This window comes from Aplysia californica, unplaced genomic scaffold (genome assembly GCF_000002075.1).
Source record: "Aplysia californica isolate F4 #8 unplaced genomic scaffold, AplCal3.0 scaffold01068, whole genome shotgun sequence".
Lineage (NCBI taxonomy): Eukaryota > Metazoa > Mollusca > Gastropoda > Aplysiida > Aplysiidae > Aplysia > Aplysia californica.
In genome coordinates this window covers 68,858-75,708 of record NW_004798338.1, presented here as the reverse complement: position 1 = coordinate 75,708, position 6,851 = coordinate 68,858, and positions in this window count along the sequence as shown.

Here is a 6,851-nt window from a genome sequence, read left to right as displayed (position 1 = left end):
AAAATTTGAACTTTGCTCAGGTGGCAGCCGAAGCCTACTCTTAATGGTTTTAGACCACCAAAGGATCTTTAACGTGCACAACTTGTACACGGGCCCTCCGAGATTTTTTGCCCTTGTCCGAGAGGGCTAGGTGTAGATCTTTCCAACAAGAAGATCCAGGATGTGGCAGAAAGACAGCAGTAAGAAGGAGCCGAGGAGTAGCAGTAGAAAGGCTGCAGGAGTTAGGAGCCCAGAGGTGTATTTCGTCTGTTCTTGGATGTGAATTTCTTTTTTTTTTGATTTTCTGTGGAAATGTGTGCTTAAATAGAATATGCGATGTGCTTTTTCCCATGGCATACAATATTTTGTACGAGAGCGCTTCAAGTGAAGAAAAGGCTTTAGAATTTCTCCCAAAAAATGTGTTACTCCGTTCCACGCCTCCAGAATGCCCTGACCTTCAGTGAGGAAAGTCGATGACTTTAGTAAAGACAGGCAAGGGAGAACAACGTTGTTTTCGTAGCCCTTCACAAAAAGGATATATAAGGTATTTTTGTGTACAGACACATTTTGGAAGAACAGTCAGTTGTCGTACAGAAATATTATAGAGCTATTATTTCGAAGTGACTATTTCTCCGAACGTTCAGAGAAATAAACTTGATCTTTATTTCTCCGAACGGTTTCCGGCCTCGCGATTTTTTTACCTCTTTGAAAGAGTTTGGCGCCAACTTTCATTCTGCCATTCTGCGAGGTCCGGGAAGGAGCAAATTTTTGGGTCTAGACCTATGTCAATGTCAAGAGCTAGTCTAGAGATTTTAAGACGTCTGAAAATTCAGACAGTTCAGTTGTGGTTGGAGCAACATTCCCGGACTATGCCTCGTTTGAAAATGCCTTTAAAAAGTACAGTGAGCAAACCGGTTATGTTTTCGCCAAAGACGGAAAAACAGTGGAGTCTGCAAACTGCAAGATATAGAATCTTGCATTGCATATTAAACCAGAATTCCAGTACCAGATTGTTACATTCAACTATGTATGTGATAAACGCAGATGCCAGTTCAATAACCCTCCATGGATCTAGATCTAGACAGCACACGAGAGAACACAACACATGTTAAATTTAAGAGCAGCACCCTTCATAGGCAACAAGTTCGAGCTGTAGCGAAAAACTGTTTGAAACAGTAGCATTTCTTTATATTTATTTACTGCGGACATTTTTTTGACCGATTGAACCATATTGTATTGAACAATCTTCGGTGTATGCCTATAATAATTATAGATCTATATATATCCGAATTTTGCGGGGAAAAGGTGTGATGTCAGAGAGTTCGGTAAAATAAGGACTGAGGTTGTCTTCCCGAACGTTCGGAGAAATAGTGCTGGCTTTATTATTTTCCTGGAGCTTCAAAGAACCGACAAATCATACGACATTACTCACTGGACTTTCGGAAAAAACTGTTGTTCAGTGGTTTGCTTATTTTAGAGATGTTTGCTCGTGGTGGCTAGTTGAAAACAATTGTCAGATTATTGGTAGTCCAGGTCATGCAGTTGAAATAGATAAAAGTTTCTTAGCCAAGAGAAAAAACAAGGTAGGGTGGGTAGTAGAACAGAAGTGGGTTTTTGGTTGGGTGGATAGGGCAACAAGCAAAGGAATTTTAGAAACTGTTCCAGACAGAACTGCAGCAACTCTTTTAAACATCATCCAGAACCGCATTGCACCCGGTACAATAATCCATAGTGATGGCTTTGCTGCGTACAACTAAAGTTTAATATAAATATTCCAGTGAACCCCCCTATGCCCATCTGACCGTAACGTAATTCATAGGTGCATAAACTGGGTTACTGGAAAAACGTAAAAAGAAGATTCAAAAGTGCATACAAGGAGAACAACAACTCCATGCTTGCCTCTTGGACGAGTTCATGTCGCGAGAGCTGCACGGAAAAGACCCGACAGGTGCCTTTAACAACTTTATTGACATCTTGTCCCAGTGGTATCCTGCACCACTAAGATAGAGATATAACTACTAAATTCTATCTAAATAGCAGCAAAACCTTTTTTTTTGGTAGTTTGGGTTTTGGCTCATTTTAGACTCGGCCAAACCGCCCTCCCCAAACCAAGATCTTAAGTGATTCGCCAAGTCTTGTTTCAAATCGGTATTCAATATGGCCGCCAAGTAAACAAAAGAGAGGGGACCGCACTGGGTAAGTCTAGTACCCACAGCCCAAGCAGTCAGCGATGGAACCTAGTGACGTAGCCCATCATGCGGTAAGCGACAAAGCGGGCCCACAAAGGTGAGATCTTGTCAACTGGCGAGGGATGCCCTTGAAAAACGACAAAAATAGATGGCGTAATCTACATTTGGGCCAATCACAAAGGTGTGCTAGGTGCTCACTCTAGTTTCATGAAAACAAAGGCGACGACCGCAATGGGCACCCCATATAATTAAACATTTTTGTAGATTTAATTTTACGCAGTGACTATTTCTCCAAACGCTCGGAGAAATAGCGCCGATCTTTATTTCTCCGAACGGTTTCCGGCTTCCGGTCTTGTGATTTTTTGCCTATTTATTGCGAGAGTTTGGCGCCAACTTTCAAATCAAAATTAGTCGAACAGCCCATAAACAACCACAAAAATTAACAAATAAGGGTGTGTGTCCACCTGTCCAAAGAAGATTGGCTGTTTTAACCCTAAATGTGCGTAATTTTTTAAAAAAGTACAGGATATTACATAAATTATGGAATCACACGCATTAAGGGGCCTGCCAGTGTCAGTACATTTAATCGGTTTTGGTGGAACGTACAACGGCAACGTACGCTCTAACCTAACATAACACATTTAAATCTATATATAGAGGGGACCGCACATGTATATATATATATAGAATCTAATGAAGGTAGGAACATCAAATTAAATGACGTTAAACTATGCAACATCCCCCCCCCTCTCTCTCTCTCTCTCTCTCTCTCTCTCCCCCCCCCCCCCCCCTCTCCTTTACACCCCCCCCCCCCCCCCTCTTTTCCCCAACAAAAAAATTGATAGAAAAACAACACATCAGAACAATAACAAGAAAAAAAATTAAACACTAACAAAAGAACACCACAAAGAGTCAAAGAGGGAAAAAATAAAAGTAACTGTAACGTAACAAATATCAACGTGGTGACAAAAAGTGAGAAAGAGACTAAGTGAAGGTAAGTGAACTTTCTTTCGAAAGTAAAGAGGTTCGGTTTCTTTCTTTTTTTCTTTTTTTTTTTAAATTTGACATTTATTCCCCGACCACAAAAAGCCAAAAAATCGAGCCACGATTGATTGGTCGCTGCCGCGACAAATGCAGAAGCTAGTTCTATGTGTCGTTATCAATAATCCTCCGTAGATCTAGATCTAGACAGCACACGAGTGAACACAACACATTAAGTTTAAGAGCAGCAGCCTTCATAGGCAACACATCATATCTGTAGCGAAAAACTGTTTGGAACTGTAGCATTTTTTAATAGAAATACAGTAGTCTCCGCCTAAGATCCCACCGCTTACGATCCCGGTTCGCTTAAGATCCCGCTGTTTTAAGAAAACAGAATTTTTACTATACAAAAGTCACCCCTAAGATCCCGCTCTGATTCATTCTGAAGGTCAACATTCGGCTAAGATCCCGCATTTCAGATCATAATTTGCGGAACAAAAACGCGGGCGGGACAGCCGATCAACCAAGAGTGAAAAGTTGAGATCAATATAAAATGTCAGTCGCGTCAAAGATCAGCGACTATCAGGAATGTGATCACATACACGTTGTAAAACTCGATGAAGCAATACAATGTTTGCACCAGACGGGATCACACCGGGGTGTGAACTGACCGACACGTTTGTTTTCCCCGAACATCGCACTCACACCTGAGCTATCCCCCTAAACTTACATAACTCGCTGGGTGGGTAGGGCCTACACGTTCGCTCCAGGCGGGATCACATTGAACTGTGAACTCTTCCTCGACCATTAGCACCTGTCTCTACTCCCGAATTTGCGAGACAGACTGAATTTTAATTGGTGTGTTCACAACGTAATGGTGTGTAACGACAAAGGCGGTTTGGAGGGGGGGGGGGCTCAGTCAGAGATGGAAAGCTGTAAATTTATGACAGGTAAAGGAGAGGGGTATCTGGAAAAGCGTAGATCTTGAGACTCATGATAGGATAATAAGTGAAAAAGGCTCGCCTCATGCCCCTATGCACTGCGATAGGTCATCAAAGTTAACCACTCTTCGCTCGCCATATGCCATAAACCCACCAAGGCCCAAGGGGGCACGTCAGCTCATTGTAGAGTGGAGGGAGACCATTTTATCGATTGTGAGCCTTAACATGAGTCGCCATAGATTCTTCCCTGGGTTCATCTGTTAAGATCCCGGTTCGCCTAAGATCCCGCATTTCCTTGCTCCCGAGCACCGGGATCTTAGGCGGAGACTACTGTATTTACCGCTGACATTTTTTTGGATCGATTGAACCATATTGTATACGAACAATCTTTGGAATCTATATATATATAATATCCGAAATTTGCGGGAAAGGATGTGATTTCAGAGTGTTCGGAGAAATAGTGCCCAGCCTTATTTTCCGGAACATTCGGAGAAATAGTGCCGGCCTTAATTTTAATCAACAATTTTTAGTAACTTAGAACTCTATAAGCCATGCTAAAATGTGGACATTAGGCCTAATTATTAACAACGTTTTGAGCCAAAAAGCAAAAATTGATATATAATAATGAATTGTCAAACCTGCGGTCCTGCGGGATGCCAGTTTGGTCCATTTCATTAGCTATTTTGATGAGCATCTGATTTTACCATGCTGCCTCACATGTGTGTAGGCTATTAAATCATATTAGGCCGCAGCTATTCGGACTCCATTGCACGCGCGCAATCACCAGGTGTACAGGATGATGTGAAGCAGACAAGCAATTCGACCTTGGCCTTCCTCGGTTTCTACGGTCTGGACAAGGAACTAACAACAAATGGACGCCGACCATGGTGACACAATGCGTTTTGTGGTAGGGAACAAAGTCACAAAGTATACGGACCCGGTAGGGGAGCTCTTTTGTGATTTCGGAAAGTTTCAGCGCCCTCTTGGCTCAGGGTAGACCAGAGAATTCTACACTAAGGTAGACCTAGAATCTAGGTTCTTCTAGATCTATTCAATGGCCTAGGTCTAGATTTAGATCTAGACAGACAGACATAAATCATTGTCTAGTTTCGAGGCTAGCCTAGATCTAGATCTAAATGAAGATTGCGAATGTCTTTTCGATGAACGATCGTTTTTCCTCCGTTTTGGAGTGTTGGAGGAATCACAATTTAAAGGAAAGAACAATGTCTTAATTTCAATCGTGCAGTCTCCTCTGTATTTTCTCTCTCTCTCTCCTCTGTCTCTGTGTATCGCTCGCATTCTCTTTTTCTTTGTTTGTCTGTCTATCTTTCTTTCTCCCTACCTATTTCTCTCTCTCTCTCTCACACACACACACACTACTGGGTCTGGGCGCTGAAACTTTCCCAAATCACAAAAGAGTTCCCCTACCGGGTCTGTATACTTCGTGACTTTGATCCCGGTTACCGGATCTGTAAACACTTCGTTTGTGGTATTCTTTACAAAGAATAATGTAATAGAATGGCTGGGCAGTAGGCAATGGATTTGATCCCTTTGTAGTCGTGAAAGTACTGAAAGTACTGAAAGGCAGTGTAATAGCCTACCAGTAGTTTAAAGTCAGAGACGGGAGACTATTCGGACTCAAGTATAGACCTCGCTTACTACGATACAACCGGTGATTGCGCATGCGCACTGGAATTTGAGTCCGATAGTCTCCAGTGGCTGTTCGGACTTGAGTCCGAGTATAGCCACTTTGCTAGTCTTCGATCATAATATTATGTATTATGTAGATCTAGAAATCTAGATCATATCTTGATTCTAGATCTAGATCTAGATCTAGATAGACAATAGTTGTGTACATGCACTTACTTGATCTTGTTGTTGGATCATCCAAGGCAGGAGGATAGTCAGTCTTACCTTTCCACTTCACTTGTCTGCATTCCTCCAAAGGTTGGCACTTGGAGACAGTTGGAATTGTGACTAGATTTAGATCTAGATCTAGAATCTAGACTAAATCTAGATTCTAGGCCTAGATCTATATAGAAATCTAGGCCTAATCTAATCTAGATCTAGATTCTAGACCTAGGCTAAAATGAAGCCTGCATCAGTATTGACACACACGCGTGTGTGATAGAGATCATGTGGCTTTTACACACCTGACTTGCATTGCGGCAGAGATGCTCTGGACATGGCGGCGGGAGGCGGGAACTGAGTCACTAGTTCTAGTCACTACACTACTAAGCACGCTGGCTTGGCTGCCGGCTGGCCCATTGAGGTTGGCCAGGCCTAGCCTACTCAACTACACACCAAGAAAATAACGACACACTTGGCCAGGAAGTTGGCCATGCCCACTTTGGCTTTGCAGTGCAGTTTGCACACAGCCACATAATTCTAAGTGTAGAATTCTGTGCACACTGCTTAAGTTTTCAGCCAATCTCTCCTCTCTGCACAACCGCACGAGACAGTGCGGGCGGGCGGACTCAGGACTGCCGAGCCGCTCTTGAACGCAAACCTGCAGCAGCATTGCAGCATCACAGGCTAAGCTTACGTTTGGCTTTCGACCTTTCGACTTTCGAAGCGGTGCTAGCGAAACGAATATTTCGGAGTTGGAGATGTTGATCGCATTTTTCGTCCTCTATTTCGATTTTTTGCCCCCACTTTCGAATGACTCGCAATTTCGTTGCTCCTTCCTCTCTCCCTCCCCCTCTCTCTCCCTCTGTCTGTTTGCCCGTCTCTCTCTCTCTCTCTCTCTCTCTCTCTCTCT